This window comes from Mesocricetus auratus, unplaced genomic scaffold, assembly GCF_017639785.1.
Source record: "Mesocricetus auratus isolate SY011 unplaced genomic scaffold, BCM_Maur_2.0 Super-Scaffold_4256, whole genome shotgun sequence".
NCBI lineage: Eukaryota > Metazoa > Chordata > Mammalia > Rodentia > Cricetidae > Mesocricetus > Mesocricetus auratus.
The window spans coordinates 46,476,190-46,483,862 of record NW_024429182.1 but is presented as its reverse complement, the minus strand read 5'-3'; the positions used below and the strand labels follow the sequence as shown (position 1 = coordinate 46,483,862).

At 37.8% G+C, this 7,673-nt stretch overlaps 1 pseudogene; it reads left to right on the top strand.

Moving 5' to 3' along the window:
* Positions 1–5,659: 5,659 nt before the first annotated feature.
* LOC101838963 lies at positions 5,660–6,218 on the top strand (annotated as a pseudogene).
* Positions 6,219–7,673: the final 1,455 nt, after the last annotated feature.

Genomic DNA, 7,673 nt, shown 5'->3' with positions numbered 1-7,673 from the left:
GCCAATGAAGTTCTTATCTGACTCTCTCACCAGGGTATAATAAGGAGGTGTACAGTTTCAGCTACTTAGTCTGGAATTGTCTAGATCAGTATAGTCCCAAACCAGTCTTAGCGTGGTGTTTGATAGTTCAAAGACTTCATGTTGAATCAAGTGGATTGATGAAGTGGGGACCCCACCTTCTTTCCAGAGAATTCAAAGATTGCTGTTAGGATATTTTTTGTTCACTGTGGAAGACTTAAACATTAATATCAACACAGAAGGTTTAACTTTAATAGTTAAGCAAACATGGAAAGGTAACAATATGGATGAAAATAAGTATGAGGGAATAGAATTTTTGTGAGAGAACAGAATTAAGACAATAGTAGAACTAAATTTTGTTTTCTTCTTTCTTATATCAGTTGGCCTTTTGATATGAGACAGAAACTCTAAATTTTAATTAAACAATATGTTTGAATTTGGAGGAGGGCCAAATCCAACTCCTAAGACAATTTTGATTTTTATGTGAATTAGGACTATGATTGTACTGGAAAGTAAAAAGACACAAGTTTAGTATGAGGATTTTACGATGAGTACATCAGATTCTTTGTTTCATGGTTCTTTCTGGATATCTATTCCCTCTTCTTTAGGCATTTACATGTTTTGTGTATTTTGGTTTCTTGAAGATGGGTATTTTCTGTATTCCTGTAAAGACAAGAACAGAACACTTCCCCTACCTTTGTGAGGTCTCCATACAACTCACAGCATATACCTTGGTGAATGACTTATCATTTCTCCTCATCAAGAAGTTTCTCCTTTTCAAATCAGCTCTTGGTCAACTTTTAGAGTATCTAAAGCTTTTCTTCTCCTGTAGAAACAAAGGCAAAAGCCTCCAACATAACACATATTCTGGTTTCCATACTAAGGTTAATGCATCCTTGAAGTACACCGGATGATTTAGCTCAGAAGTTTGTTTCTATGTCCAGTGTCTTTATTTTTTCATTTTTATTTAAATTAGAAACAAGCTTGTTTTACATGTCAATCCCAGTTCCCTCTCCTCCTCCTCTGGCCCTTACTAACCCCTATCCCATCCCCTTTCTGCTCCCCAAGGAGGGTGAGGCCTTCCATTGGGGATATTCAGAGTCTGTTATATCATTTGGAGCAATACATAGACCATCTGCTGTGTGTCTAGGCTGAGAGAGTATCTATCTATATGGAGTGGGCTCCCAAAGTCCACTCATATACTAGGGATAAATACTGATCCACTACCAGAGGTCGTTCTGCAACTGTTTTTCTTTCCTCATTAGCATTAAGAAAGTTTAATGTTAGTTAAACATTATGTAATCTGTGTTTGGGGGTCTTGGCTCCCCCTGTCCATTTACTTTGAAGTGAAATTAGATCTCTCAACAAGTGCTTGCCTTGTAGGATTTTGTGGTATACCAGTTATATGCCTTATGTTATAATATAACATAAAACCTGTTTCAATTTGCTGGAGACATATGCTGAAGCATTATCAGTTTTATTTGTGCAGGTATACCTATAATGACCATTACCTCTAATAGGTATGTAATAACAGAATCAGCCTTTTCAGAGCTCATAGCAGTGGCTCACTGAAATCCTGAAAATGTGTCTATTGCATGGTGCACATTTTTTGATTTTCCAAATTCTGCAAAGTGAAACATACCCATTTGCCAAATTTCATTTGTATGTATATCTTTACGGTTACTACCTGCTGGTAAAGAAGTTATAAAAGGAACAAGTAGGGCATTTTTTTTTGCTATTTCCTTATCTTGTTGCCAAGTGTTGGAAAAAATCCCGTTTTAAACCTTTGCTATTCACATGGTGTTTTTAATGAAATTGTGAGGCCTCCAGCATACTTCCCATTAATAAATGACAAATTTCATCATTGCCTTGTACTAGTTGACCTGTCAGACCTGTATGGGATCTGATGTGACACACACACACATACATACATACATACATACATACATGCATGTATGATTCCTATTTCTGATGATTTCTTGTAATTGTATAAACAATGAAGTTAATTCTGTATCATCAGGAATAAATAAAGCAGTTTCAATGTGTAAGATGACTCTCTTTGCATATTGAGAGTCAGTAGCTATATTGAGAGGTTCTATAAAATCCCTATGTACCACGAGAAGACATACAACTCTGCCTTTTGTACAGAGTTATAAGGACTTTGAACTACTTTAGTTTTCCTGATTTACATCCTGTCTTATCTGATTTTTTGCAAAATGTAGGGACTCCAGAGATTGGTGTTTTCCTTACAATGCATGGAAGGATCCAAATGACTTTATTTTATTTTCTCATTTTTAGGGCAATTGTTGCTAATTGTTCCCAAAATGTTACTTCAAGCTGTTTGCCAATATCTATTATCTTTCCATAAGGAAGACATTTCCTCATTAGTTAAAGGTACTATAATTTCTTCTGAGTCCCTCTCTGTCAGTTGACAAACTCTTGCTTTTCCTTTTAATATCAAATCAGAAATTTTTTTCTATATATGTTTTTAATTTTTATTCTGTTTGTATGGTAGAAATATCCATTCTAATATGATATCTTCCCTCTCCATCAAAATCCCTGAGGGGTATTCTCTAGATGCTCATATAACCAGAATACACTCTAGCTTTGGATCCACATGGTCCACATGTCCTACTAGTGATTTCTTTTCTACCCATTCTAATTCCTTTTCAACTTCAGCTGATAATATTCATGGACAACTTGTCCCCTTTTAGGGTAATTTTCAAGTTTTTTAAATAATGTCCTAATCCAATAATAGTCTGCAGCTGGGAAATCTCTCCTAGAAATTTTTGAAGATCATTAACAGTCTGGTATCAATCTCTCCTGATCTTTACTTTTTGTGGTCTAATTTTCTGTAGAACTATCTTATATCCTAAATAATTGATAGAATCTCCTCTTTGTATTTTTCAGGGTCAATTTTTATTCCCTAGTGAGGTAAAACTTCCTTTACTTCCTCAAATATTTTTCTAACATCTTAGACATCCAACAATATATCATCAATATAATGGTAAATTATGTATTGTGGAAACTGTTTATGCGTTATTCCCAATAGTTTTTGCACAAAATATTGGCACAGGGTGAGGCTCTTTAACACACCCTGTTGCAAGACCTTCCATTGATATCACTTGACAGTCTGAGAATTGTTGTAAGTAGGCACCATGAAGGCAAATTTTTCTCTATCTTTTTCTTGTAAAGCAATAGTAAACAACCTTTTAAATTACTAGCCATAATAGGCTATTCTTTAGGTACCAGCAAAGGCATTCCAGGCTGTAGAGAGCGCATTAGCTGAATTACTTTATTGATGGTTCTCAGGTCCTTAAGCATTTTCCATTTTCCAGATTTCTTTTAGATAACAAATACCAGCTTTTGTAGAGCCTCTAGCTTCTCAGACGTCATAGGACATTGCCCCATCCAGACAGGTTCATCTGTTTGCCACTTTAAGAGTAGGGCTTTTGATATTTTGACACTTGTATTCTGTTTTTCTACAGTCTAGATAGATGGTGTCTGTTTTATATAGTGCCTTACAATATCTTTACCACAACTATGAGCTTGTTTATGGTTCATATTTGATAATGGAGGAATGTTAATCTGGGTATTCCATTGCTGTTATAGAGGTTGGTCAAGTGAGTCTACCCATTTTCAGAGTGTCAGATGTGGGCATGGAAATCAGCATTCACTAGACTCAGTATAGAATGAAGAGGAATTTATTGGGGGAAAATGAACTTACACAGGAAACAAGTGACTGTCTGTTGCTCCAACTCCAAGAATGCAGACCCTGCCATCCTGATGCTCTCAGCACCCAGAAGGGGCATTCTGAGCCCCAATTCAATCCTTTTATCTGATCACATCTGTACCTGTGACAACACTGAAAAGGGCATGTTCAGCACTACAGTTGCAGGAGTCAATTTCTCACTACAACAATATGCTAATCAGCTCTTTCCTTTCATCATGTAGTACCAAATCCATTTATTTACAATATCGTCTTACTCAACATACTCCTTTATTTGAAATGTTTGCATATATGAATATTTAAATTAAGAATGTGTGACATAGAATATGCAGTTTTTTAAAGGTGCAAATATTTGAAGGAAATGACCCAACACAAAGCCTCAATAATTAGGGAGAAATTAATTAGATCCAAGTATCCCTAGTGAAGGATCACAGATCACTGAATATTTTTTTTGCTTTTAAAGTTGAATCTTTTATTGACTTGAGAATTAATAAATATGCTTTAATAAAACTAATCACCATTATCCTTTGTTCTCTGGCACATTGATGCAGACTGTTGCTTAGTGACAAACAAACAGGAGGCATTCTTGTTTCTATGATGGTTGTGTAACAGTAGCTGTTTCAGAAGGAGAACAGTGACTTTTTGGGGTATGATTCTTCAGCCACTTAGCATATTTGAAATTTACAGGAGTAAATGAGGTTTGAAAGCCTATGTATTCAACCATAACTGGTAATTCCACTAATAACTTATTGTCTTTGAGGAATTAGAAGGTACTGAACACACAGATCTTTGAGCCTGCAGGTTTGATTTATATTTCTTATTTCTGGACATGCTGGGTGTCTTCACTGCTTGATTAAGTTTTTCATGCTAGGCATTTTGAGCTTCACTGGATTCAATGTTTCAATGAGTAGAAATATATTCTGTGTAGTCATTGTTCTGACATGAGGTTGATCTAGGATGGGGTTTACCCTACTAAGGGTTATGAGAAGAGGTTTGTATGAGAAACGTCACCTATTGTGTTAGCCTTTTTCCCTGTTCTCCTGATATATTCCCTTCCTTATTTTCATGGGGAATCTTCATGAATTTCCAGGATTGTTGCTGATGTTTCCCAGCAAGAGACATCATATGCTCAGAATTTAGCTTTTATCAGACTACTTCCATCATCTGAAGGTGAGCCACAGCTTCCTTTAGCACAGTAGACAGACTGAGGGTCAAGGCTATTTATCTATTCTCCAGTAAAGACGAAACGTCATTAAACAAAGCTTGTTATGTCATCTAATACCTTGCTGCGGCTAATAATACAAGCCATGACTCTTGGTGTGTAAAACACTTGCTAAAATGATTCATTTACCTTATAGTACATAGAAATTTACAAAAATAGGAAGAAATTCATGCGCTCGTTTATATGCCCTGCCTTTACAAAATATGGCAGATCACTGAATATTTAAAGTGTTGCAGGATACATTGGAGAATGAAAATAAATTTCCAATTTTTTTCAGACAATACCAAATCATGATGACCTGTTCTTCACAGTGCTGTCTGCTGGCTAAGTTTTCAACATTAATCTTAAACAAAATGTTTGTTGCTATTACAAATAGTTATAAAAGTATTAATACAGTTAAGCTTAGAAGAGACAATAGTGTTCTAAATTGCAGGCAAATGGAATTGTGCCCCACAATTATGATGTGGCACACTTGTGTCAACCACTCCCTTCAAAGAAGTTTGTAACATTTCCATATGAACAGACTCCCTGCTCCTACCCAGTTTCAGTTGTATGTAGCTTCTTTCTGGATAGAAATACAATATATAGGCAAAATATCTTTTTCATATTTTCTATCTGACATCGATGATCAGTTTCTACAAATTTTATTTGTTTATAAGCATATCTCATAACAATTCCAATTGACTTTCATGGAAAATATTTCAGAGGTGACTGAATGTATACTTGTGGGGATAACAGATACCTCAGAGCTTTAGGTACCCTTATTTGGAATTTTCACTCTCATTTATATGATCACACTGATTGTGAACCTTGGGATAATCATGCTGTTTCTACTGAACTCCCAACTTCCCTCTCCCATGTATTTTTTCCTCAACAACCTCTCCCAGGTGGATTTTGTTTATGCCTCATCAGTTACTCCCAAAATAATGGAAGGGTTTCTCACAGAGCACAAGGTCATATCCTACAATGCATGTGCTACCCAGATGTTCTCCTTGATAGCCTTTGCCACTGATGAAAGTTTCTTCCTGTCCTCAATAGTTTTTGCCTTCATGCAGATGTGTGTAAGTCCCTACATTAATCAACCTTGATGAAAAGTAGCATCTGTTACTATACCTGTTACTATGCGATGGACTTCTCCAATTCTCCATCCATGTTGTTTTCACTTACCAACTATACTTTTGTCATTCTAATGTGATTAATCACTTGTTCTGTGACATTCCCAAAATAATTGCTCTTGTCTTGTTCTAATATCCCATAAATGAGATTATATCCTTTTGTTGGGTGCATTTCATGTTGTTTTTGCGCTTGTGGTTATCTTGAACTCTTTTTTTTATCATTTTTTATTTTAATTTTAAATAGCTTGTTTTACATGTCAATCCCAGTTCCCTCTCCCTCCCATCCTCCCGCACTCCCCTTCCCCCCCTCCCTCCCACCCTATTGCCAAATCCTTCCACATAGGGGATATCTAGAGTCTGTCATTTTACTCTTGGTAGGGTCCAGGCACTTCCCTAAGAGTCCAGGCTGAGAGAGCATCTCTCTTTGTGCTATAGGCACATGAAGACAGTTTGTATACCAGGGATAGACACTGATCCACAGCTCAGGGCCCCATAGGTTGTCCAGGCCTTCTCACTGACACTCACATTTGGGGGTTCCAGATCAGTCCCATGCTGGCCTCCCCACTGTGGGTCTGGGGACCAAGAGCACTCCCCTGTTCAGATCAGCTGTCTCTGCTGGTTTTGCCAGCCCATTCTTTGCCAATTTGCTCATCACTCCTCTCTCTCTGTCACTGGGTTCCTTGGGTTCAGTTCAGTGATTAATTTTGTGTTTGCCTCTGCTTCCATCAGTCACAGGATGAAGGCTCCCGGATGGTTATAGACATCAAGTTCATTATCAGTAATGGGCATTTGAGGTGGTCCCTCCACTATTGCTTAGCTGGCCAATTGGTGTTATACCTTTAGATCACTGGAGGTCACTCTGGTGCCTGGTCTGTCTTCGATCCTATGATTCCCTCTTCCCCCTATTCTACCCCCACCCGCTCAAATTCCTGTTCCCCCATGACCAACTCCCTTCCTCTTTACCCCCTCTATTCTTCCCAGGTCCCACTCCCCCCCACTCCTCGCCCTGTTCCCCATCCATTCAGAGGATCTTGTCTCCATCCTCTTCTCTTGGGTACTATGCATATATGCATATCTTTTAGGTTCTTTCCTGTTTCCCAGACTCTTTATCTCTGGAAGTGCAGACTGGCACTATCCTGATGCATATCTAAAATCCATATATGAGTGAGTACATACCATGTTTGTCTTTTTGCGACTGGGTTACCTCACTCAGGATGCTTTCTTCCAGTGCTATCCATTTCCCTGCGAATTTCAAGATTCCATTGTTTTTTTCTGCTGAGTAATACTCCATTGTGTAAATGTACCACATTTTCTCTATCCACTCTTCAGTTGAGGGGCATCTAGGTTGCTTCCAGGTTCTGGCTATTACAAACAATGCTGCTATGAACATAGTGGAGCAGATGCCCTTGTTTTATGAACCTGCCTCATTTGGATAAATGCCTAAGAGTGGAATTGCTGGGTCTAGTGGTAGATTAATTCCCATTTTCCTGAGGAATCTCCATACTGATTTCCAAAGAGGCTGTATGAGTCGGCATTCCCACCAGCAGTGGAGGAGTGTTCCTCTCTCTCCACATCCTCTCCAGCATAA